This window comes from Python bivittatus, unplaced genomic scaffold (genome assembly GCF_059951505.1).
Source record: "Python bivittatus isolate LINGU-HERP-01145 unplaced genomic scaffold, Pbiv_v1 ctg000030_np1212, whole genome shotgun sequence".
NCBI classification, from domain to species: domain Eukaryota; kingdom Metazoa; phylum Chordata; class Lepidosauria; order Squamata; family Pythonidae; genus Python; species Python bivittatus.
The window spans coordinates 1,932,702-1,959,666 of NW_028277031.1; the positions used below are offsets into that span (position 1 = coordinate 1,932,702).

General features: G+C 47.9%; 1 protein-coding gene across 5 annotated transcripts in view; it reads left to right on the forward strand.

The window, feature by feature from the left end:
- Nucleotides 1-26,965, forward strand: part of CASKIN1 (CASK interacting protein 1) — a 99,589-nt gene that overhangs the window by 20,039 nt on the left and 52,585 nt on the right. The window contains exon 1 of one of the 5 annotated variants that reach the window (XM_088152357.1): nucleotides 4,853-4,884. The exons of the other annotated variants lie outside the window; for them this stretch is intronic. The gene's annotated coding sequence lies outside the window, so the exon portion shown is untranslated. Of the gene's footprint in view, nucleotides 1-4,852; nucleotides 4,885-26,965 lie in introns of those variants that run through there. 5 annotated transcript variants of the gene reach the window in all.

A 26,965-nucleotide genomic window follows, 5' to 3' on the forward strand; every position in this document is an offset into this window, starting at 1 on the left:
GCAGCCGCAACGGGGCTGACAGGCGTGGGAGAGTCGCGCTGAGGAGCAGGGCAGGGCAGCAGTGAACCCCACCCCTGCGGTGGCTGCTCAAGCGCTGCCCGGCTGGTCCAGGTCTCCGGGCCGGGGAACGGCTCAGCAGCCTGGCAGGGCAGGGGCAGAACTCCATCTGACGCAACTGGGCTTGCCTGCTGCCAAAGAGTGCCCAGAGAACGGAGGGCAGGGGGTGTATCTGTGCCAACCAATGGGTGCCAACCTGATCCCATCTTAGTGATGACCTGGGTTAGTCCTGGCCAGATGTTTTTCCTTGGCTGGGTGGAAGGGGCGAAACCCTCTTGAGCTCCCTACAGTCAATGGATGCAACTGGTTCTGTCTCTGTTTTGAGACGTCCCAGGGCACTACCAGAATCACGCTCCTGAAATTTGATGGCAGAACTGGAGTTTTCAGTTATGTGGTTCATTTCCTTTTTTAAAATGTTTTGATGCTTAAAATATTTTCTGTAAGGAAGATGGGCAATCCTCCAAAATAAATAATAAAAAAGAGGCTAAATTTTTTCCCACCTGCTCCAGCGCCTCGCTCATCAGCTGTGCCGTTCCAGCCTTGGGGGCTGCTCCTGAAAGGATTAATTAAAAAATAATAATAAAAGTGTAACCCCTTGAAGAAAAAAAATCCCTCTCCACTAATCTGTGAGGTTGAGCAGAAGTGCTCTTTGGCTCTTTGGGGACCCTTGTAGATGGAGGGTGTACAAGGCCCCCTTCTCTCTCTCTTTTCAAAACCTGAGCCACTCCCAGCCCAGATGGTCCAACTCTTGGCCTCCTTGACCGTATGGCTTCTGGTTCTGCTGACCCATTTATTCCTCCTGCCTGGCAGGTATATTGTGATGGGGAAGCGCAGGTGGACTGGCATGGTGCTTTATCTGAGGAACCAGAAGGTTATCTATGCCTCTTGCAGGTGAGGAAAGTAAGAAACACATCTTTCTTGGAGGCTGCTTAATAGTCCAGATGCCTTCACTCGTAGCGTGATTTGGTCTTCCAGTGAGATGCTCTCCCTAAGCACAAGCCTGAATCGCTTTATTCAGATTCAGGCAGGGCCACAAAGAGGGAGGGAGAGAGAAGCCCCAGCGCTCAACAGCCACCAGCAAAGCCTTCAGATCAGTGTCTGCAACTAGGGTGACTATGTGCCCAGTTGTTGGGGCATCACTCAAGCTTGTGTCTTGTCAGACAGCATCTTCCTTGGTCATCATCTCACCTTGGTGTGAGAGGGCGGGGCAGCGCTTGCTTGACCCGGCATGCAGGGGTAGGAAGGACAGGCAGACCATTGTTTCAGTGCTGCCTCCTCGCCTTTTCTAGGAAACGATCCAGGAAATGTTTCCTGATGGCAGATGTATGGACAGGAAAGAGAGACCTCTGGTGAAAATGTGCTTGGGGTAAAAAAGCAGTTAGATGAGCTTGTTGTTGTTTTAAATTGGAGTTGGATAAACCAGCATGGCTGGTGCAATTCCATTTCCTTTGATTTCAGAAGCCCCTTGCAACTGGAACGACTTTTCTGTTCCTAGGTTTGCAGCTTTTTCAGGACGTGGAAATTTGTCTTCCAAGAAGATAGACTCCAGTCACCTTGCTATGAAAAAGCTTTGTCACAGCAAGAGCCGTTCAACCGTGCGACCAGTTCCTTAGGGAGATGTCCCCTTTGCTGGAGGTCTTCAGAAAGAAGCTGGGCACTGTTGGGATGGTTTAAACTGGGGTCTTGCGCAAGCAAGAGTCGGGCTTAAGGGCCTTCACGCTCCGTGGCCTGGTGGTCTTGACTGAAGAGAATCAGCCCTCTAGCGATCCCCAGAGGCTGGTGGGTCTGGGTGTATGTGTGAATCCCAGGTCTCAGAGAATCCTGCAAATACTTCTGTTCATCTGTACAACGGCCCTCCCCGGAGCACTGTTCAGGTGAAAGGGGGCTGTGTGGACGTGGAGTCCTGCGCCCGGTGGGTTCTGAGTCACTGCCCTGTTTGGACAGCCCTGCCAGCTCTGAGTTATGAGTCAGGCTCCAAAAATAGTGTCAATAAATGGCTTGCTAAAAAGAGTAGTTTGTAATGGGTTGTCTTAGTGGTTTTTGAGTGTTTTAGAAGAGTCAGAGATTCTTCACTATCAGCAATCAGCTGAGGCTGAGAAGGTTTCTTGGATGATTTGAGGACTTTGGAAGGAAACTGAGAAATAGGAATGATTTCAAATGAGGCTAGGAAGTTGCCAAGGAAAGCTTTGAGAACCAGAATCGTGGGAGCTTTTCAAGTTGTGTTTCATGACAAAGCTGCATGAGGTGGGCAGGTTGTTTCCACTGAAGTTTGCAGGGTTCACACTGAACTGACTTTCTCTCTGGGCCATGACTCAGTTTTGCACCATTGTCATGAGGTACGCAGCGCATCTGTGCACCTCCTCACAGAGTGTTTTTGAAAGGATGTTGCCAACTTCGTCCCACTCAGTCAACAGAAGAGGCCTCTTCAGTTGGGTTACTACGGAGACTCTGGGATGGTTGTGTGAGCAAGTTGTCATGAGTGCAGTTAGGTGGCCACAGTGGGAGTAAACCTGTTTTGGAGCCAAAGAGATCTTCTGGGTCCTTGAGGTCTTCAGAGCCAACCTGAAGAGAACTTAAGCTGCAGGTGGATTGGTGGGTCTAACCTCAGGTGTTGTGTGGCAGTTGGTTACAGCAGGCAGCAACTTTAGGATGTTGTCAAAGGAGAAAACAAGTATTCCTTTTATTGCTGAGGCCACTGCTTAGAGACTTTGGTTCAAGGGGAAAACAACAAGTTCCTAAACATAAGGTTCTGTTGTTCTTAGGGGTAGTTAATGTGTAATTGGATAAATTCATATTCTCAGAAGTCATCTAGTCCAGCCAACTACCCAGTGCAGGGTCTGCTGAAGCAAGTTGGACAGATAAGCTAGCTCTCCAGTTTCTGAAGAACTCCTATGAAGGGGAAGCAATTTATGCCACCAGTTGACAGCTCTTACTATCAGAAAATTCCTTCTGCTGTAATATCTAAGCTGAATCTACTTTCTGTTGGCTCTGCTCCTGCCCCCTGGAGTGACAGAGAACAGGGCCACACCCTATATGACAATTCTTTAGATCTGTGAAGTCTGCTATCATATCTCCTCTCAAGTCTTCTTTTCTGCAAGCTAAAAATCTGTTAAACTGTTCCTTACAGCAGGGTTCCTCAACCTCAGCAACTTTAAGATGGGTGGACTTCAACTGGTGGGCTGGCTGGGGAATTCGGGGAGTTGATGTCCACCCATCTTAAAGTCACTGAGGTTGAGGAACCCTGCCTTACAGGACTTGTTTTCCAGACCCTCTCACCATCTTGGTAGCCCTCTTCTGAACTTGCTCTGGTTCATTGATGTCCATGTTAGACTGTGGTACTCAGAAGTGGGCACTTTAAGTAGAGTATGACCAAGGCAGAGTTGAGTGAACAGTTATCTCCCATGATCTCAACTCTGTGCTTCTCTTAAATACATCTCCAAATAACATTTGCTTTTTTAGCAAGTGCACCCCACAATTGCCTCACGTTCAACTTGTTATCCACTAGAATATCCAGATTCCTTTCACATATACTATTGCTGCCAGTCCCATCTGTACTTGCGTTTTTCATTTTTTCTTCCCAAAGCAGGTTTTCCCCACCTATTTAATTTAATCTTGTTCATTCTGGCCCATTACTCAAGTCCATCTAGATCTCTTTGAATTTTCTTTTTTTCTTTTAAACTTAGTTATTTATCCTGGTTTTCTGTCATCTTCGGATTTGATGACTGTCCCTCTGCAGCTTTTCATCCAGGTCATTAATAAAAATGTTGAACAAGACAGAGTTGTATGGCTCTCCAGTACAGTAGATCCATCCTTCCAAACTGTTGTGGAACCATTGATGAGTACTGTCTGGGTGTGTTCATTCATCCAATTATGAATCCATCTAACAGTTGAGAGACTTTGTGGAATGCTTTGCTCAGGACAAGATGTACTATGTCCACAGCTTTTCTCCAATCTACTAAGCTAGTAACTCTATCCAAAAAAAGGAGATACAGTTAGTCTGGCATGATTTGTTTATGACAAACCCATGCTGGCTCTTGTTAATTGTTGCTTTCCTATCCAAAGCCTCACAAACATGATATTTAATTATCTGCTCGAAGACCTTGCCCAAGTTAGTTATCAAGCTGACAGTCTATGGGTCCTCCTTCTTTCCTTTCTTGAAGATAGGGACATTTGATCTCCTCCAGTAATCTGGGATCATACACGTTCCCAGGTGTTGGCAGTTCTGCAGTTTCCTCTGCTAGTTCCTTCCTTCCTGTCAATTGAATTGATCTTTAATACTGAACACTAAGTACAAATATTTTCAGTGTTTTTCTACGGGGAGTGGGAACAGAAAGGATTCTTCCCAAAGAGAAGGGCAGAAGTTGCTTGCTTGCTTTTCCATAGAGATCTGAGACTGAGAAAAGAAAAGTCAAAATGTAGGGAAGAGGTTGAAGTGGCCTTCAACCTATCTGTCCTTAGATTTCTCTATGCCTTCCTTCTGAGACTTTGGCACTTCCAGTTGGGGGTACAGATTTGGTAAGGAAATGCAATGCACCTACCCTCCTGATTCAGTGATCCTGCAAGTGGTGGCTTCTGAAAGCAATCCTTTCCTGTGGTTTCCAGCATTCGTGGAACAGCTGTAATGTGGCAGCAGATGCTGCTGCTGCCTGAACAGCTTGGTGTTGCTTTCTTACGCTGAGTTGAGCATCTGTGCTCTCATTGGAGGGGAGCACTAGCTCGCCCGCCTCCCAGCTCCTGTTTCCCTGCTGGCTTTGTGGGGAAAGGAGTCCAAATATAGTGATCCAGACAGACCAACATCAGTAGCTGAAGCAGACAAATGCACGTGTGGTAGGATTGCCGTAATTTGCTTATCTTCCTTTTGTTTCTTTGAAGTAGGTGAAGAAGTGTTTGGGTATGGTCACCAGGGGGTGGACAAGGCAGTCAAGAACTGGACAGCAGTCAAGCCCCACCAGGCTGAGAGATCTTTGTGTTCAACGTCTGGGAAAAAGGAGTAGGGTTGATTGGCTGATGGCTCCCTGCATATAAATACCCGTTGTCCTCTTGACATCCAGTTTTGAAAAGGATCTGACATGACCTGAACAGCCTGAAACAGTATTGAATGGCTTTGAATTGGAATTAGAAGATTTGGGGACTGGGGGTTCCTGAAAGTCCCTTTGTGTCAGCAAATATTCTAGCGGTAGTAGGAGAAATTGGGATGAAAGTTGCTGTGAGTGTGTTTTTTTGGAGCTTTTGAAATTGCTTTCAAAAGAGATGCAAACTTACTGGATGGGCAGATATTACTGGGAGTAGATGGTATCTTGAGTGACAACCAGCACCTTGAATTGCACTGGGAACCCACCTGGGTGAGTAGTGGACTGTCAAATAGAATGGTCACTTGGGTGAATCAAGATGCATCCATAATTATTCAAACCATTGTGTTCTGGGCCAGTTGTAGCTTTTGAGCAGTGTTCAAGGGCAGTCCCCTGTTGAACACATTGCAGTAGTCCAGCCAAGAGGTGACCAAGATATGAGTGACTGTGAGCAAAGGCCTCCCAATCCAGAAACAGCTGCAACTGATGCCAAGAGCCCTCCTGGCCATGGCTGAAGGTCCTGGAAGACCCCAAGATTGCAAGCCAGTTCTATATGGCGGACCTCAGGATTGGAGGGGAGGGGTGGCAGGTAACTTTGTACTTGCTTTGTAATTAGCTCTGTTCTCCCCTGCAGCAGTTTTGTGAAGGGGCAAGCCCGTTCTTGCAGTAATTTAGCAGGTCAAAAAAAGGGATTGGGGGCCCTCTTTCTGAGGGAGATGCTGGGGACTGAAGCAGGTGTGCAGGATACAGGTCCTGTTACTGACCTGCAGGGCAGGAAAGTAAATGTTCAGTGTTAAGAAGACTTTGCAGGGTTCCTCCCCATCCTTTCCCATTTTCTACCTACAAGCATGGTTAATATGCTGTTTCATGGAACTATCTTTGTTTGAATCCTGTTTATGGAAGGACGCAGAATGTAGGTCACACTTGTACAGCAGAGTGCCCACGTGGAAAAGCAAAACCCCAGGAAAGGCTGGAGACACCCCAGATCAGTGGGGTAGCAAGGCAGAGGTGGGGTGTACCCTGAGGTGTGCAGAGCAGGCTTCGTATAAATTATTCGTATAATTTTTGCTGGGGACAAAATCTTCTTACCGCCTCTAGTTCTGCTGCGGCTGAAACTCCCTTCTCAGGGAAGTGAGCATTCAAGGGTTAATTATACAAATGCAGGGAAGCAGGTTTAATTGCTGTTTTAACGGTTCATGTAAAATATTATTTTACCCTGCTGACAGGGTTTTCTGCTGCTCTGTAATATTTTTGGATGTGTTTGTGCATTTTAGCTTATGATTTTATTGGTTGTAATATGTTGTTAAATATTTTAAAAATGGTAAGATGCCTTGAAAGGGAATCATTCCGAAAAGCAGCTGAGTGGTTAGTCTGGATCTGGAACAGAAGAAGACATTTGGTGTCTTCCCAGTGTTTGGGACTTCAACTCCCATCAACCCCAAACAGCCTAGACCCGGTTGGGGCGATGGGAATTGTAATCCCGAGTATCAAGAGGCACCGATTGCCCAGCCTTGTTTTAGACTCTTAACACACCGATAACTGCAGCTTCCTTTAAAAAAAGCAGCAGCAAATCCTTATGCCTTTGAAGTGGATGCGAATTACTTTAACTTGAAGAAGGAGGAAAAAATGCAGGGAACTGTAATCAAAATACCGTGTTTATCGGTGTATAACACGCACTTTTCCCCTTAAAATTTGGGGCTGAAATCCTAGCTGCGTGTTATACGGCGATACTCAAGCGGCAGGGCTGGGAGAGCGGAGCCTTCGTTGAGCCAGGGCTGTAACCGGGGCAGCTCCGCAGAGCGGTTTTCTTCGTCCAAAGAGGTGCTTTTCCTTTCATGTTACGGATTTACCTTATAAGTGGTGTAAATATTAATAAACAAAAAGTTCAGAGCTCCCTTCCAAGTGGTTTATTTTAAATTTAAGTTTTTTTACTCAAACGTCTTTCTTAAAATTAAGGTGCGTGTTATACACCTGGGTGTGTTATACGCCGATAAATATGGTAACCGAAAGACATTTAAATCAGTTGCTTGGGACTTCTTTGTCTCTCTTTTAGAAAGAGGGATCGTTTGAAGAGTCTGCCTGTTTCTCGAAAGAAACTTGAATCAACGTGGTAATCAGGGGTGTCTGCAGGGTGTGGTCAACAAAGTCAAGATGGCGGCCACACCAGTGCGGTTGGAGCTTTGCCTGTTTTTTATGGGCATCGCAGAGCTTCAATCACCGTGTTGTGGCCTCCATCTTGACTTTGTTGACCCCTTCCAGACACTCCTGCTATCTTCCAAGTTCTGGGAGATTCTTCTGCATCTTACCAAGGAGTTTTTCCATCTCTCCCCTTCTTGCCTCTTACCCACTTGTTGGGTATGTCTGTTATTTTTGTTCCTTGTCTGTATGTTGTGCCTGGATATCATCTTGGGTTGGGCTGGGTTGCGTTTTATGTTATTATCTGTAAACCGCCCAGAGTCTGTTGGAGTCGGGCAGTGTCTGAATGGAATTAAATAAATGCTTAATCTTCGGGAGACGAGGCCGTTGGACTGAAGGGGAAAGGCTTAACTCTGCTTTCTCTCTGCTGCAACCCTCAATCTTGGGAATTTCGTTGTGCCAGCCAGTGGCTGAAGAGGGCAGTCAGCAAAGCATATTTCCTGTTTCAATGGGGGGGATCCATCTTTTTGCCAGTTGCATGGCTGATTCAACAGCCCAGGGAGGGCTTGAGAGTCAAAAAAAAGGGAGGGGTCTTGGGGGGTCCTAGGTTGCTACCTGAGACATAGAGACAATTGTAGACCTAAAGAAGGAGCAATGGACTCTCCCCTCCTTCTCCCCAGGAGAGTCCCATGTCTAGCCTCCTCCCCTCTTTCACCCCCTTTCCTTCCTTTCTCTTCCTCATCTAATCCAATTTCCCTTTTCTCTACTTTCTCTGCCCCCATTCTGCCCTCACCCCCCCATTGCCCACCCCAGTATTTTGAACTCTTCCAAATAGGAGTGTATACCACTTTATTTTACTGGGGAATTATTTTTCTGGTCATGACTGATAAATGGGGTCAATTAGTCAAAGGGAAATGGATTAAATTGTGGAACAAGATATAATGAGAATGAAGATGCAAAATTGATGACAGCCTTGAGCTGCCCGTGGTGTGCTTTTATATTGGTGCTCTGTCAATTTTTGCACTTCACCTAGGGGCCAAGTTGAAATTTTTAGGAGTGTGCATTTGAAAGTGCTCGTACTAAAAGCCCTTCCATCCATCTGTTTTGTGTCTTCTTCCTGCCTGGTCACAGCTATTGCAAATGTGTTTATTTATGATCATTAGCCTGCAATCATAGGGTGGACTCATGCTCAGTTTGCAGTCAAGTAGTATTCCTAGATAATGTTCTCAAGTACTGTTACCAAACCAAGGATTTCCCCCTCCTAATCCTATAAATTTGATTTTTGTTTCATTAAATTTCCTTCTGTTACTTCAAGTTTTCTTTCTCCAACCAATCAAGAATCTTACATCTGTGTCCTAGGATGTCAGCTATTCCACCCAGTTTATTTCTTCTGCATATTTGAAAAAGCATTTCCTCCGCTTCTTGGATGAAGTCATTAGCAAAAATTTTGAAATGAAGTATGTCCAGAACTGAATGTTGTAAAATCCCAGTTCCGTTTTAATGATAAACTCTTAACGAGCAGTCTTTGAATATGGTTTTCAAGCCACTGATGTGTCCATTTAATTGCCATGCCATCCAACCCAGAGTCCTAGCTTTCTAATCAGAATGCCATAGGAGGTTCTCTGTAATATGCTTTGCTTAAATCAAGATATGTTATGTCTACAGCATTTCTACAGTCAGCTGAGGAATTAAAGATAAAGACTGCTTCATGTCGAATTAAATAAGTTCATTGTGTTTTCCTGGCAATAGTATGGATAGTAAGGATTTGCCTTCTACTGGGATATTTGTTTGATTTGAGGGATCAGCCAAAGTAATGGTTAATTTGTTAATTTGGCAAGACCTGTTTTTGATAAATCTATAAATCTGGTGATTACTGTATTATTTTCAAGGAATTTAAAGCTTTATGCTTTGCTCTGGAATCTTCTGGAAATCAGTGCTGGTCCCTGCCGCTCCCACCCCCTTTTGAAGATGGGGCAGATTCTGTCCTCCTTCAGTTGTGTGGGACTTTACTCATCTTCATCAAAACGCGTTCCTTTAATATCCTAGGATGTAATTAATCTGTGTCTGGAAATTCAGACTCATTCAGTGTAAACAGATATTCTTGGATCATGTGTCTGTCAATCTTGGGCTTCCCAGCTACCTGCTGGAAGACATACCTTCTTGCTGGAGAAGACTGAGATGAAATAGAAGTGGAAAAATTCTGTCATTTCTTTGTCATCTGTTACCATTTTGCCATCTTCTCTGAGCATTGTACCGAACCTTTTCTCTTCCCATATTGGAAGAAGCCCATCCTTTTTCCTTCATTTCTTTTGCCAGCTTCATCTCATTCTCAGCTTTAACTTTCCTGGCACTTCCTCAATGGTTCTGGGCTACCTGTCTGTACTCTTCTTGGTGACCTGTTCCTCTTTCCACCTCCCACGGGTGTCCTCTTTTATTTTCAGATCTTCACACCGGCTTCCTCTCTGTATGTCAGCTTCTCCTACAGTGGGAAGATCTATCACCCAGCAACTTTGTGCAGCCTTTGACTGACAGCTGAACTTCCTATGAAAGCTTGTGGGCAGGGTCTGCCCACTGTTGCCGCATGGTGGCACAGGCAATTCATTGACTGTATTCATAAACTGAGCTAAGCCATAATATGGCTTGTTTGGGTTAGGCTTAGCTCAGGCATTCTTTTTGCAAACCTTGTCTTACATCTTAGCACTATGTCTGAACCCAACAAGCAGTGGCTTATTCAATAACCCATAGTTAAATCAATCATAGCTTGTTTTAGTGCACAAACCATGTCATTGTTGGATGGTGCAGATGTGAGGCATGGTCTCTTGGTCCTCAGCCATTCTACCAAGGCCTAGTCTTCAAGAATCAGTATTCTGATTTGCTCACAAAACACACACACTCTGTTGCTTTTCCTTTTCCAAGCTTCCCTGTCCAGACTGTGAATGCGCTGGCTGTTGATCACCTCCCCACAGGGCCGGGGATTCTGGAAGGTGCGTTTTGTGAGCATCTGTAAGTCACGGAAGAGCTTTAAGACAGCTGCGCTCTCCAGATGGGGGCTGCTTTGCAGTCAATGAGGTCTGTCATATCCAGGGAAACACCTGTTATTGCTGCTAAGACATGTCTGGTCCACTGCCTGCGTTCTGGTTCTGCAACGGCCAAGAACAGCCTTCTGGGACTTCTCTGGGGCTTCCTTCTTCACTGCGCAGCCTGACTGGCCGGCCCTTCCTTCTGGCTCCCAAGCCATCCTCTGGCTGGCAGCGGGTGCGTTGTAAAAGGACCGGGTTTGAAAGGACAACACGAGGCACGGAGGGGTGGACCCGTGGCACCTTATGAACAGCTGAGAGATCCCATGGGTTGAAGGGAGCGAGTCTCAAAGCTGCCGCTCAGTTTGTGCAGGAGAATTGGTCCATGTGGCTGCCTGGCCATGGATATAGTCGCAGCCGTCTGTTTATTTCTGCTGTCAGTTCCGACAGGGGCTCGGGATCAAAACTATGGAGAAGAAATAGATTTTCAGTCACAAAAATCAGTGTCTACAAAAATCTAAGCGTCCTTCAAAGCATTAAGCTCCTAGTCCTAGGCCTCTTAGTGTGGATTGGAAAAAATTGAGCCATTTATCTTGGTTAGTTGAAGAATAATTTGCAGCTAAAGCATAGCTTCCCTTCCTCTTCCTTGTGGAAAGAGAATAAATGATGCAAAATTATGCAGAGATCTCTGGATTTGCATACATTCCTACATGTTGCAAATTCCAGATTTTCTGGCCAGCGTGCTTTGGCTGGCGGGAATCTTGGTGGTCTTTTCTACCTTGTTTGTGTGGGCAGTCCAGTCTGTGGGGAATGAAGGCCTTTTTAAGATGTTGCATTATTTGGGGTGCCTGCAAAATTCCCAGCAGATCTGTAATTGTAATATTGGATAGACTGAACCAGAGTCACTAATTGATCTGCAGCCTTGTACAGTCAATGTCTTCATCATAAACCACTGGGACAAGCCACTGTTCTCATTTTGCAGTTCAAGTATAAGGACTAGACTAGGCGTGCTGCAAAATGGAGCTGAACACAACATCAGCAGGCCCTTCTAATAACTGCCTTTTTGGAAACACGATTGCTTTGAAGGCTTGGGAAACTGTCCCTCCACTGATATTTCACACAGTTAAGCAGCCATTTGCCTGTTTCCAGTGGTCATCGTCAAATAATTCATTTATCTAGCACCTTTGATTAGCCTGTCATCCATATTATATCCATTCTCAGAGGACCCTGGTGAGGGTCATATTTGTTCCTGGGAAATGGAGGACAAAATACAGGTTCTTTCTGGAACATCTAATTGAGGAGTGAATTTGAAATCTAGCTAATGGATAATTGGCACTTCCCATTTCAGTTTCTTTGTCACTCATTTTGTCAGTCATCAGTTTGTCCTGTGCCTGCTGTACTTTGAGGTTTTTTTAAAGCGTGCACAAGAAACATAATCCAAAAAACGTTTTGTGAATCTTTCTCATAATATGCACTCCTTCCTATATAATTTCCTCTTCTATTCTGCATTTTTGTGTTTATTTTGGGATGTACTTCCATAATATATACACTTTTGTACATATTTATTGATTTAAAAGCTGCATTCCAAGTTTGGAGAAGTGCAAATTTTGAAAGTTGAATGGGTTCCAAATTGTATAATGGCTCGAAAGTGTGATATTTGGTATGTTGCATGAAAATGAATCGGCTCTTCTTTTCTCCATCCCTGCCTGGATCTGTTTGACCATTTCTTCTCTTAAATGACTCATGCTGAGATGAAGCCCATCCCTGGCCACTTAGACGGTGCCCCTCCCTAACTGAGAGTGGAGGCTGTTTCTCATATTCATCCCTTTTGACTTTTGCATTCTTTTCCATTATTGCCAGCAATTAGATTGTAAGTTTTTTGAAGCAGATACCTTTCTTTCTTCCCTTACTTTTTTGTAAAGTGCCCTATGGCCAGAGGGTGGCATGCAAGAAGTGATCGTGCTTTGATCAAATCTTTGAGGGCAACCCCCCAGTCAGTAGAAGCAGGCCTGTCTTGTATGCAGGTTCATATGATCAGGAGGGAGAGACCCTTTTCGGCCCCAATCCTGGAAATCGCGGCCAATCCAAGTACAGAGTTCGAGGTATTCCAATGGCACCTGGTCATTAGCTCAGAAGTAGAGCAGGTGCCTTGTGGGAAGAGCCGGTGTTCAACGCTTCACATGCTCAGGCACAATTGGAAACACTGTTGGAGAGATGCTGCCCGCATAAGAAAAAAACCAGGGCCAGTCTGATCCAGCCTTTGGTTTCTGTACTGGTCACTTGGTCAGCTGCTTCCAAAAAGGCCAGGGGCAAGACTGGATGGAGATCTTGTTCTCTGGTTTGGTTCCCCAGCAGCTGGAAGGCTGCCTCTGGTCTTGGAGATAACATACATCCTCCGTGAACTTGCCCAAACCGCTTTTAAACACATCTGGGCTGGCTTAATTTCTGGTATCAGAGTCCACATATTATGTGCTTTGAATGATGGGACTTTTGTGCAGAATCTTCCACCAGTAGCCTCTGCTGGATATCCTTGACATCCTTGGGTTTGGAAAGAGAAAAATACTGTTTTATTTGTGCTATCCCTGTTACAAGTTATTTTTTCAACATCACTACCGTTAAAAGTGTATTTCTAACCCTGCCTCCCCCCGTTTAATTGCTCTTTGGGGCACCTTTTCCATCTCTGTCGTATTTTCTTCTACTGCAGTGGTACCTAGAATGGCATGCGGTGTCCCAGAGGTGACTTGCAACAGCTGAGTAAGGGTAGCTCAGGGGGCCTGATTAACATTTGCGGGGAGTGCAAGGGATGATGTGGGTGGCAAAATGATGTGAAATCAACAGGACCGGGTCCTACCTATGGGTAGAGCTGAGATTTTCAGGGGTTTTTTTCCTGGATTTGGAAGGGAAACAGAGGATCTTTATTTTTTAAACTGTGTTAAACTTGTTTTTGGCTTAGATTGCAGTTTTGTTTCCTATTCTAAAATGGTGGAAACAGTCCTGTAGGTTTTGGAGAATTTGGGGGGGGGGGGATTTTGGAGCCTGCAAAAAGGAGTTTTGAGGCTTCAGGTCACCGCTTCTGACCAAAATGGACCAATTGTTACACAGCATCTAGCCTCCATTTCCCTGAGATATCCTGGAGAGGCTTTCTCCTAATTCCAGCAGCTTGTATTTCTGTGGTCTGTCTCATCTCCAGTTGTGCAGAAGGTTGTGGATGCTCACCCCAGCCCCCCAGGTCCCCGGACCTCCTTGTGCCCTGCAGAAGCTCCTGATGGTCCCTGGATGAGGACCGGAGGTGCCTGGCAACCAGCCATCTTCTGCCGCTGCTTCGGAGGGTTCAGAATAGAGGCTTCCAATCTGCCTTCCCGTTGCTTGACTGCCTCGTTCCCACTGTTCCAAAGGGAAATTATGAGGGGAACAGATGTTTCGCTCCTTGGCGGTGCCAGAGGGGCTGATGCAATCTGCAAAGCGAAGTGTTGGGCTTGGGTGCTGGGAGGCAGATTCAGATCTTGGAGGACAGCCGGCCGGACGCTCAGGTTGCTGTCCTGGTGTGATGGTGGACTTCCAAGATGAGTGTAAGTCTGCATTCATTGGCATGGACCAGGGAAGAGGTGCTCTGTATGTGTGTGCGCATGTGGGCAAGTGTTTACCTCTTTGGAAGTTTTCCTGGCTCAGTGCCTCTGGCATTCTGCCCCAGAGACAGCTGCTTGTCAGCATAGCCATTTATATCTGAGCAGGGTGCAGGAGGGGAGAGGCTTCCCATGATCCGTGGAAGGGGTCTTGGAAGCCTGTTTAGCTCCCTGGGTTGACCCGGCCTGGGTGCAGGGAGAGAGCTATGGGACGGTCTAGTGGGAGAAAGGTGACATCATCTGGGTGGGCATGCCCCTACTTTTCCTCTCCCCATGCCTTGGGCCAGTGCCCACCCTCTAAGTCACTCCTCCCTCTGTTGATGCTCCTCCAGCTTTGGTGAGTCACTGGTCCTCCCAGTGGCAGCAGCATGGCTCCCAGAGGCTTCCATTGTGGGCTTCGAGGCAGCATCGATTGCACCTTCATTGCCACAGATCCCAGGATGGCACCTCTCTTGATCGTGCAGCATCTTGGCTGCCAGGCAAGATGTAGCTGGAACTGGGCTTCCACCAGCACAGCTTGTCAGTTAGATTTTGTCTTCTCTTTGGATTCTTGAGCCTTGGGTTCCAAGACCCGAACATCTCAAGGCCCTGAAAGAGGACCCCATGTAATGTGGGGGCTCAGAGGGAGGGATTCAGCCAAGCCCTTTTTTCTAGCTCAGCTGGCAGCCAACATGGCTACTCTTCCAAACCTACAACTTTAGTCCCCACATTTCCCAGTCTTGGGGCATGGCTAAGAATTCTGGGAGTTGACGTCCTGGCCTCTGCAGGCTGTGCTGCCTTGACCCTCAGCAGGTCCCACTGGAGGGAACAAATGTCGATGTGGTTTTCATATAGCAGTATGTGTCCTTGATTGTGAGGCTGGCCTGTTCCCAGAAACATGGCCTGAAGGCACCAGCAATTCACCTCCTTTCACATCTTGCTTTATGCAGCATTTCTTTCGTTCACCTCCTGCCCACTGAGGCCAAGCACCTTGAGCATGCCAGTGTGAGTGTGAGCAGAAGTGAGACTTGAGCCCACCTCGAGGCGCAGTGTCAAACAAGGGCAAGCGCTTCCTTTTTCAGAAGTGGTACCTGGTGACGCAGAGATGGGCAAACTGGTGAGGGCCTGGAGCAGTGAAGTTGGGCAGGGAGAGGAGAGGGGCATGCTGCCCACCAGGGGAAGAACACAGAGGCCACGTTCCCATAATGTAGCTGGCTTGGTCAGCTGTTCCCTCAGGGTAAAGACTTTCTCCGGCACCCGGCCACCACTGTCCTAGGCAAACAGGGAACGGCTGTGTTTGTAGCCTCCCAGGCTATCCTCTGAATAAAAAATAATAGCAAAAAAGTCTGCAGTGGGTTGGGGCCATGGTGAATGGACTCCCCCTTCTGCCCCTGAGAGCCAGCAGAGGGATAGAAGACCCCCAGAACAGGGTTCCTGGCATACTCTAGAACTTGGCATCCCAAAACAGGGCCGGCCAGGGAAGGCGAGCTGAGCTGAGCGGGGTTAGCAACTTGTGACCCAGTTAAATGTGTCCTACAAACAAGGCCAAAGTAGGTGGAGCCATTTCACACATGTGGGTCAGGCCAGACTGGTGTTTTCCCTGAGGGAGAGATTTTTTCTTCTTTTTTTTAAACTATGCTGATAGTAATATATATCTTTCTCCCAGCTCAGAGTTCCTGAAATGTGTGGTGCTGAGAGGTTGGGAGGACCCCAAATGGAACCAGAACGGCTTTGAGGGCGACCGCTTCTCCAGACCCGCTTTAGCCATCTGCTTCCCTGGCATTTTCCTCTTGTTGAAATCGCTGCTTTTAAAGTGGTGGTTCCACGGCTCTCTTTCTGGGTGGCTGGGAAACAACGTGGCTGGAAGGAAGTGGTGGCCGCTGTGCTATATTGTTTGAAGTATTGGCTTTTTCCTGTCATGCATCACCGAAATGTGATTTTAAAAGCTATGGAACGCCCTCATCCTTGTGAGAGGTTTCCTTCAACATCCTGGTTGTTTTCCGTGCAGCAGAGTGGTTGCAGTGTCCTCCCGTCGCGCTGCTCTTTTCCAGGGGAAGTGCCGCAGTTCGCAGACTTTGGGAGAGGCCCGAGATAAAACCAGGATGAAGTTGAGGCACGTATCCTGGGTGGCTGGGCGTTACAGGGACTGTTCCTTGAATCTTCCTTCACGCTAACGTGCATCTGTGCTTGTGCAGTTGTGCCCTCCATATGCTGTCAAGTACATTTCGTTCCAAAGTTTATTTATTGAGCTACATGTTTATATAGCACCCAATCGTTTAAGCATCCAGGCATCCCCTTTTATAGAGGTGCTTAACGTGACCAGAGCTGTCTATCCTCGGAGAAAGTGTGCTGTTGCGCGGCCCTGCCCTGGGAAAGCCGTGTTCCTGCAGCTGCAGCGGGTGGTGGGGCAGGTCCAGTGGCTCCCCCTTCCAGCTGAATCTGCCAAGGGAGAGGGACATAAGAGGATCAGTAAGATGTGCAGGGAAGGCTTTATGCACAGTTCGTAAAACCTTGAGCCTCGCTGCTGAGGCCACGGACAGCCAATGAAGCTCCAGAAGCTGGAGGACTGTGGCAGATCTCTTGATCTTGCTCTGATTTTTCAGAGCAGAGATGTTGGTTAGGTCAACAACCAAGAGTCACTTGGCTCTCAGAAGCACAAGAATAAATGTAAGGAGGGGTATAAGAAGGGTCTCTATTCATGACGACAATCAACCGCTTCAAATGGCTACATCCTGAGATGCAGTGGAAGTTCTTAACTAGCCATGTTGTGCTGAGTATCTGGGTAACATCTGCTGAATTTGAACAGGGCGTTAGAAGAACATTTGCAGGAGCCCAAACTGGCTAACTGCACTCCTGCCCAGGCAGAGCCCAGATTTGCTTTAAGGAAAACCCCATATAAAGAGAATTACATTAGTCTAATCTGGAGACCTCAGGGCATGCAGAGAATAGTGAGGTCTGAGAGAAAAGAGAAGGCCAACCAAGTTGACTCGGTTGATAGAAGCAGTTCCAGAGCTCAGCCCTTATCTGATGACATGATAAGAGACGGATCTGAGATGACACTTAGGTCTCTAGCCTTAGATACAGTCACTGGATGCACTCCTGACACCACTGATGTCTTCCTTCTCCCGACCTAATACCAATAATATGGTCTTACTAGGGTTGAGTGCCAGGCAGCTCATGACCATGGTGGAAGTGTCAGCCAGGAATTGAGACAGCACAGACATACTGTAGCTCCATCCAGATTCGAACCTCCCAAAACAAAGAACTGGGGATCATCAGCATACTTATGATATAGCAACCCATGCAGTTCAATGGCTTGTGAACACGTTAAACAGGAGAGATGAGGATGGAACCTTGTGGAACATCACAAGGACAGAGCCCAGATGCTGAAGAAAAGGTGCCCATCGTTACTGAGTTGGGACCTCCAAATAGGACTGCAACCAGGCAGGAGCTGACCGTCCAAGCCCAACAGTGGTTCGCAACTTTTCCTGAACAACCAGGGATCAGCAGTATCTTGTTGTGGGAAGGTCCAACGTTCCCGTTGTTTGCTTTCTCCCATTTTTGTGTTAATTGCGTTATAGTGGAGGAAATGAGAGGCATGAACTTTGGAAACATCATATGCTCGTAATTTACACGTCACTGTTAGGATCCTTTATATCCGAGCTGCTACGAGTCCCCTGTTCATGTCCATTTCCAGAAAAACAAAGCGGAGAGGACTGACCACTACAAACTGGCGTGCAAGTCCCGGGTCAGGAATTAAGTTCTCGGTGGCCATGAAAAACACAAGCGGGGTTTGCAAGCAAGGGGGTGGCACGGGTGGCCTGCCATCGCCAGCAGCGGAATGGGTTCGGCCAGGCCTTGCTCAAGCCGCCTTGCTCCTGTGGAGTCTCCCCGCGTGGCAGCACGTGGCCCTCCGTCAGAGCAGCCTGCAGGGGCTGGCAGGAGGCAGGGCGACCCTGGCGGGGTTACGCAACTCCTCTGGCAGGAGCTGGCCGGCCTGCCTCTGCGCCCCCCGCCTGCCCCCCCGTGGCTCATGGCGTGTGCGGCGCGGAGAGGGAGGGGCCTCTCGCCCCTTTCTGGCCTCCCCGTTGCGCTGCTCCCCCGTCAGCCGCTGAGCCGCCTGCTTTGGCTGGCCAAGAGCCTCCTATTCCCCCCGGCCCCAGTCCTTGCTGCTGCCAGAACGGTTAGGAGGGAAGGCTGCCAGTCCCCCGGATGCGCCAAAGCTCGGGATGTCTGGCCAGTGAGGAGGAGGCGCCCATGAGCCCCGCTTGGCGCCTTGCCTGTGGAGGAGTCGCTCTGAATGGCAGCGTGGAGCCGCGGCAGCCCCTCGCCTCAAACGGCGGCCTCAGCCCCCGCATGGGGGCAGCGCCTGCTTGGGTTTTCTCCAAGATTGGTTTGGGCTTCCTGGAATGCACAGAGACGGATGTAGGACTTGTGGATTCTTCATTCCTGCCTTTTAAACTGTGACCTTAATGACCTTGCATGGGGAGATCATGGCTCCTTTATAGGACTCCACACTTCTCCAGCCCTTTAGAGCTCGGAGGGCTTCATATGCCAGGCTTTGGGCTAGAATTTATATTTGCCACCCTCTCCCCCCACCTTAGAGTGAGAGAGAAGAGAGGAGATCCTCATCTCTCCTGTTGCTGCTGCTTCAATAGCAATCATGAGAAGGTCAGTGAGACGTTCAAGGGAGGGCTAGAAGTTCTAGTTCCCGTTTGCAGCTGGTGGTCTCTGGAGCAGATTCAAGCTAGATACAGATGGCCCTCTGAAAGTCTTCTCCAGAAATTGGGTAGACAGTTTCTCCAGGGAAAATGAAATTTTCCAGCAATTTCTCAAGGGGGCAAGGCTCCTCCCTGGCAGTGCCTTGACTAAAAAAGCCCCTGGGAGGCGTTCCCTCCAGATGGCTTTCTTTGAGATTTTAAGAGAAGCGGGAACAAGAGTCTGCAGATCACTAGAGAGATGATAGGGGTGAGCTGTTCACCCAGCCTTGGCCACCTCATCATAAGCTCTCTTCTTCTTTGAAAGCATCCCTAAAGCTTTGCATTAAATGAGCTGATAGAACAAAATTATTTCTGACCAGCAGCAGGACAGATGTGGATCAGTCTGGGCCCTTCATGCCCTGGTGCCAGTGCAAGTGTGCTGCTGGGAGACTGCTCCTCTCCCCAGTGGATGAGACAAACAGGCAGATTCCCAGGTAGTGGTAAAGACTTCAATGAAGGGGCCAACACAGCATGAATCTGCCATAAAAAAGCCCAACAGCATGTTAGAGATAACAAGAAATGGTGTTGAAAATAGAGATGCCAGTATTATAATGCCCATATATACATCAATCCATTGTCCAAATGCATCTGGAATATTGTGTGTGTTTCTGGCTGCTGCACCTCAAAGAGGAGACGGTGGCGCTAGAGAAGGTTCAGAGGAGCTCAGCGAAGAGGGCCAAGGGGCTGGAGCAGCTTCTGTGCGAGCAGAGGTGGTGTCACGTGGGGCTTTTGGGTCGAGAAAGGAGGCGAATGACTGAGGTGTACAAAAGTATGCGTGGTGTGGATAAAGTGGACAAGGGGAAGCTATTTTCCCCTTCCCAATAGGCTGGAACCAGAGGTCACCCAACAAAATTGAATCCTGGAAGAATCAGGACAAAGGATTCTTTTTTTTTTTTTTACACAACGTGTAATTCAACTTTGGAATTCGCTACCACAAGGGGTGGTGCTGGCTACCAGCTTGGCTGGCTTCAAAAGAGGGTTGGACCAATTCATGGATGTCCTGGGGATCCGTGGCTATCAGCCTTGATGGCGGTGGGGCTGCCTCTGACGGCCGTCTGCCGGGAGACTCGTGGGCTTCCTTGGGCAGTTGGTGGGCCCCTGTGAGGACAGGCGGCTGGACCAGATGGGCCAGGGGTCCCATCCAACAGGGCATGGCTTATGTTCTTAAAAGGCTGCTTCTTCCGACCCCTCTTCTCACAGACTCCCCTTCATAACTTTTTAGTCCAGAACAAGCCCATCGCAACCACCACAAAAGCTGCTGCTGTTGCATGTTATTCGTAGCAGAGGCCCAGCAACATAGGCAGAGGCAAGGATGAGTTGTGCGTAGCCATAGAGCAGAGGAGCTCAGTTGCCACACGGAGCACTTAGTGTCAAAAATTCCCTGGTGTTGCAGACAAGTTATTTTTCCATTTAGCTCCAAGATCTGGAGGAAGGAGACTTTTGCCAGATGTAGTTTTGTGACAGAATCAGAGCACTGTTTCATTTGCCCAGCAAACCCCAGCGAAAAAATGGGAAGCTTGAAAAACAGCTTTCCACAAGGCTGGATTATTCTCTTGCCCAATTTAATGAGAACTCGGTTGGTCATGCTCCCAGGATTTAGTTTGCTACTTTTTGTCGGCTAAAGAATTTGGAAAGCTTGCTGCTGTTCAAATATTTAAACAATTTGGAAATTTTAAAATAAGCTTGTTTAATCTGAAACTCCAGGACTATACGGCATCACCGAGACTTTAGATGTGGCCCTTGGAGCTTTTCGAATAATGGTACCAAGTTGGAATTTGTAATGCAACAAAACATTGAATTGCTTTGATTACGTGCCATTAAGTCAGTGTTGCCTCTCAGAGTTCCTCAAGTAGGTAGAGTTCCTCAAGGAGGATCTGTCCCCACCCTGGTCTTTTAGGTCTTCCAACAGTGCACCCATCACCAGTGTAATTGATTCCATCTCCCTTGCTGCTGCCGGTCCTTTTCTTCTCTTCTCTTCCATCTTTCCCACCATTACGGACTTCTCCAGAGAACTAGGCCTTCACATGTTTTTTGTGCCTTCAAGTCACAAGCCCTTGCAGTTTTCTTGGCAAGAGTTCGGAAGTGGTTTGCCATTGCCTCCATCCTAGAGCTGAGAGAGAGTGACTGGCCCAAGGTCACCCAGCTGGCTTCATGTCTAAGGCGGGACTAGAACTCATGGTGTCCTGGTTTCTAGTCGGGTGCCTTAACCACTGCACCAGACTGCTTAGGTCTTCACAGAATGTGTCTGAACTATGATAATTTGAGCCTGGTCATTTATGACTCAGGTGAGAACTCTGGGTTGATTTGTCCTACGGTGTGTTTGTTTCCCTGGCTATCCCTGGTTTTCTCAGGAGTCTTCTCCAGTACCAAAATTCAAACGTGCCAATACTCTGCTTCTTCAGAGTCCAGCTTTCAGTTTCATAGAATGTCACAAGGAAAACTCTTCCCTGCATGATTCTGATCTTTATAAGTCCCTTACACACCCCAGCTTCTGAGTATTTTTTCCAAAGACTTAACCCTGACCCTACTCTACCAAATGCTTGTCTGTGCAGTTTCTTAAGTGCTGATTCCTTTACTGTTGATCGTCATTGTAAAAGACAGAAGCTATCCACCACAAGTCAGTTGAAGACTTGTTGTACCTGTTGTTATTGGGTTGGTCTACTTTACATTTAATCTTAGTCCCATTTTTTCATCCTGCTCCTTGACTAGAGCTTGCAGATCCTTTGCATTTTCGGCTATCGGGTACTATAGTATCATCAGCATAGCGCAGATATTGATGCTTCTTCCTCCAGTTTTAAAACCATGCTCATCTTCTCCATCCCTTTGATGTATATTCAACACATAGGTTGGATAAATAAAGAGAGAATATTACAGCCTTGTCTCACTCCTTTGCTGACCTGGAGTCAATCTGTTTTACCATGTTCTGTCTGCATCATGGCTTCCTAACTTGTGTATAGAATTTGCGTGAAAACAATGAGATATTCTGGGATTCCCATCTTTCTAAGGACATTCCACAGTTTGCCATGATTGAGCAACTGAAGGCCTTTCTACAGTCAATGATGCATAGATTGACTTATTTTTTGTATTCTTTGGCTTTCTCAATTGTCCATCGCACATCAGCAATAATGTCTCTTGTTCATTGGCCTTTTCTAAAGCCATCTTGAACATCTGGCATCTCTCTTTCCATGTAGGGCTCTAATCTGTGTTGGATGATTCTAAGCATTATTTTGCTGGTGTGTGAAATTAAGGATATTGTACTACAGAATTGCACAATCTGTTAAGTCTCCTTTCTTTGGTATTAGTATGCAGACTGACCTCTTCCAATCTGTTAGCCACTTTGTTGTTCTCCAAATTTGCTGGTATAGCTTGGTTAGAACTGATTATTCTTCTGTTGCTTGCCATATTTCTATGGGTCTTCCATTAGTTCTCGAGTTTGGCTTTTCTTCTTGTTATTTTCCCCCTCTGTTCTGACTTCCAATTTTCTTTCTTCTGTTTCTTGATCTTTGGCAGTCTCTTTTCACATTCATCCTTAACTTCTTTAAATCCATTCCACAGTTTCTCTGGTTCCCCATCAATGAGGTTCAGGACTTCAAAGCAATTCCTGATAGTCTCTTTAAAATGGGGGGTTTATGCTTAAGATCCTTTTGTGGAAACTGGTTGGCTTTCTTCTGCTGCTTTAGCTTAACCTGGAACTTGCACAGGAGTGGTTTGTGGTCTGTTCCACAGTCAGTCCTGGCCACGTCTTTACCATTATAACTGAGCTCTTTCGCCTCCTTATACCAGTAATATAGTCAGTTTCATTTCTGGGTATCTAGTGATATCCATGCACATAGGTGTCATTTTGATTGTTGGAAGATTGTGTTAGCAATCCAAGAAATCACTAGATTGGCAGGAACTGGTAAATTCTTCTCTTGCTTAATTTCTGTTTCCTAGGCCAAACAATCCAACTATGATTTCCTCTTTAATATTTCCAGCTTCGGCTTTCTGGTCTCCAACCACAAGCAGTGCATCTTGCATGCATGTTCTGTCGATTTCAGATTGAACTTGACTGTAAAATTCATCCACCTCCTCCTCTTCTGCATTAGCTGTTGGAGCATAAACTTGAAAAATCATCATAGCAAAGGGTTTTCTGCAAAGTATAATTGATACTATTTGGTCATTGACTGCACAATACCAAGTACTGTCTTCGCTGTATCCTTGCTAGGAAAGCAGTGCCATTCCTTCTGTGTTTTCCATCTCCTGAGTAGTAAGCAGCAGGATGATCTGCCTGAAAGGGTCCCACTCCGGTCCATTTCAATCCACTGATGGTTAAGATGTCAAGGGGTGGTCAGTTCACGTCATCTTTCAGCGTGTTAAGCTTTCCCATGTCTGTGCTTCATACATTTCCATGGTCCCACTGCAATTTGCCTTTGCAGCTTTGGATTTTCTTTTCATCGCCATAAATACCATTAGCACTCTGGACGATCCTCAACTCTTTCTTGGCAGCATATGGAGTGCCATCCAATCTCAGGAGCCCATCATCTGGCACTACAGTGTCAGTCACTTCATCTGGCCTATCCATGTGGCTTTCTTGGTAAAAATACAGGAGTGGTTTACCGTTGCCTTCTCCCGCACAGAATAAATCAATGCCTTGGCCACTGTCACTAAGTGACCCTCTGCCTCCAGCATCTTCTGTATCGCTGCTGCCCAATGCAGGTGCCTGCTGGCTTTAGTGGGCAGCTGGGATGACCTTCACGCCTTGGGAGACCCTGCTGGGAATACATACTCTGGGCATGCAGTCCCGACGTTCTTTGCTCATCCCTTCCAGGAACACTCATCACCACCACCATGACGAGGCTCAGAGCAGGACTTGGGTGGGTGGGGGACAGTGTTGAATACATGGGAAGTAATTTAATTATGTATTGCATGAATATTTGTTTTTTTTATAAAAAATGATGGTGGTGGTAGATGATATATAAGTAGTCAAATTTGGCTGCTTTGGAGAGTGGGGCCCGTGGCTTGTATTCAGGGGCCACGTATGGCCTGTAAAATGTGCTCCCTTGGCTTAAAACATTGCACCTTGCAAAAAGGAACAGGAGGAAAATCGTTCAAAGGCAGAAGGGTGTTTTAATGAGATAGGTGCTTGGCGTGGAAAAAAAATAGTCTGATTTTGTAAGGGAGAGAGTTAAAAACTGTGGTGCAAACGCAGTGGAGGCCTTGCTCTGTGTTCCCCTCCCCACCCTTCCTGGCTGGTAGATATTAAGTAATGCCCCCACCATCCAGGAGGAGGCTCTGCTCCCCTGAAGTCCTTGGATGGTGCCCAGTGGCCAGGGTGGCTGAGGCAAGACTCATGAGTATCCCCAGACCGCATAGCGGAAGCACAGCGACCGGCTCTCTCTGGTTGGAGACAAAGGGGGATCTTTGTGGCTTCCGTTTTCCGCCCAGAAAAGAGGTGGAAACTCTCCCTTCCCTTCCGTTTGCAAGGACGTGGATGGGCGTGTCCGCATGCGGGCAGGTGTGTCTGGAGCAGGTGTGTCTGGAGGGGCTTCTGTGTGGTGCTCCTGTGTGGGCACGGGCATTCCATATCATTGGGCCGCACCCAAGGGGACCCCCAGCATGGCTGCTGCCAGCACTTCTGCAGCCTTGTTTCGGTGGGGGGCCGTGAGGCTGGAGCCCCTGCCCTCGTCCTTCCCCAGCTGCCCTCTGGTTCCACCCTGAGTGGGGTATCTCAGAGGATTCAGGGCCAAGGACAAGGGCCGGCTTTTCAGCTGCAGGGCCTGGGCCATGCCATGGGATCCTGGAAAGAGCTGCTGTGGCTGTTTGGGTCAGATGGACCGGTGGAGGTCTCACCGGCCTCACTTCCCAGGCGTCTGCCTGGAGCCCAGCCACGCCAGCTTCCCCTCCTTTCAGGCTGAGCGCTGTGGCCCCATGGCAGAAGCTGGAGGAGGCAGCCCTTCTGCAGGGCCCCGACCCTCTGCAGTGCTAGTGCAGGAGGCAGGTCTGGCTGCGGGCTCCCTGCCTGGTCCTGCTGCAAGGCCTGGCTCTCCCCTTCCATGCTGGCAGCCAGCCCCTCCCTGTCTCCCTCCCAGAAAGCCAGCAGAGCTTGTGAGCAGACACATTGCCCCACTGAAGGAGGCTGTCCAGGGACCCCTTTCAGTCCATCAACATCTGGAATCAGTCTTGGGGGAGTTCCCTTGAACGAAAGGCATTGTCGGGGTAGATCCGACTCCTGTAAAGCATCTTCCCTTCCCTGAATAGCATCAAAGAGGTTGCCAGGCTGTCCTTTGGCGCTGGGGACAGCTGGAGTTAACCTGCGAATGGTGCGATGGGGACACCTATGAGTCTGACGGCTGCCTTGTGCTCCTCTGCCAAGCTTGTGTCCTAGAAGACCTCATGGGGAGAAGCCCAGGTGCACCCCCTGCTCTCCCTCCTCAAGGACGATGGAAAGCTCCTGCTGCTGTGGAGGCTTGCCACCTTCTGATCTCCCCGCCACACGTCCCTGCCCATCCCCCCACTCCACAGCACACATCTCCAGTGGATCTCCTTGAAGGCCCCACAGCCACCTGCTGTCCTCAGTCTTGTGTGGACAATGCAGGTGACACAGAAGCTGCACACTGTCACCACCCCTTTCCCAGAAACAAAGAAGGGCTCCTGTAGATCGGAGGGAGCCCAAGCACCCCTTGGCACGGAGGTGGCCTTTGTGGCCAGAGAGGCTTGATGCGTGCCAAAGACCCAGACAGTTGCAAGTGCCCCTTCCAAAGTGCCTGAACTGCAGGGAATCTTGCCGCCCTCGATCCATCACACACTTGGACCTTTTCAGAGACCGGATGTGGCTTTGGTCAAGATGTTGGATGGGAACCAGGGCTCCTGAGCTCAGTCTTGGAGCTTCCTGGGGGCTAATCCCTCTTTCTCAGCCCAACCTGCCTCACAGGAGTCTTGCTGGGATGACATCTTGAGGTGCCAGAGGAAAAGAGGGATGGATAAGCCATGCAGAAGTAAATAATCAGTGAAGGAGAAGGATCTTATACTTGTTTCAGAGGGCACGATGGGGGGCAATTGTGTGGGTTCCAATGGCGCTGCTGGGTGGGGTGCCTCCTCCATTAACTGAAAAAGCACTGAAAGAGGTGTGGGTCCCAAAGCCAGGACAGGGTTGTGCCTGCAAAAGTGAAACTGAGGCAGGCCAAGAGAAGTCTAATTTTGCTCATGGGGACCCAGCCTTCCTGGCCCACCATGCACTGAGTCTCCAGAGCAGATGGTGTGGAGAACATCTGCCTTGCCATCACCTCCACCCTTAGAGCCATGCATTAGTTTCCTGGGAGGGGGCTGCATGTGGGGGAGGGCAATTTCCCTTCTGTGGCTGCGGGGACCTGCCCACCAGTCCTTGGGGCACCTTCTGTTTTGGGTGAGGCGCCTCTCTGAAGGAGGGTTCTGGGTGGGGCTCACCTTGGGTTTCTTCCAGCTTTTGGTCCTGGACTGTCCAGGTGGGGTGAGAGACCACAAGAGAAAGTGCAGACGTGGTCCCACGCCCGGTCTCCTCCAGGGTTCTCCACCAGTGCTCTGGTAGCAGAGATTCAGCGCTGAATCAGATATTTAATATTCCATATTGTATCATCTGACCTTCCCTGACTCTTCCAGAGAAACCTGCATTTGGCAGCCTCTTGCAATTGTTTTACGAACATTTTGACCTCACTTTGATCCTTTTAAGCAGGACAAAAATATCCTCCTCCCAGCCCATCCAAGAATCAGAAATAAGAGCAATACTGTAAGAAAAAAAATCAATAATAAGAAAATCAAATACATGCTCAGGTACAAAAATATTAGTTCCTTCAGTAAAAAAAAAAACCTTTTAATGTTTTCTTCCTTCTTCTTGTGTATTATTATTTTCGTGTTTTTTCTTTTTTGCTATTAATTAAAAAGCAATAAAAAAATTATAAAAAAAACCAAAAATGCGTAGTTGTGGGAAGTGGCTTTTTAGCTGTGAATCTGAACACAATTTGCGCTGAGGACAAGGGTGTCTGCAGGGTGTGGGCAAAAGAGTCAAGATGTCAGTCGTGGTGGTATGACCAAAGTTCTGCCAGTTTTTTACGTGGGACAGGAGGCTTTGGCTGCCACGTTGACCTTTTTGACCACACCCTGCGACACCCCCAACGGAGACCCTGACTGGGTTGGAGAGCTCCATCAGCTAAACACGGTCCGGGAGGTGCACCATCTCTGTTGCAGCACTTGCCCTATGGACACTGTCCCCCCCCTTTCAGTTGACCCCCCCCCCATTGTCAGTTAAGAAGGACTCGGAGAGCTTTCCCCAGGCGCCAGTCCATTTATAACGATACGAGTTGTATGCCTGG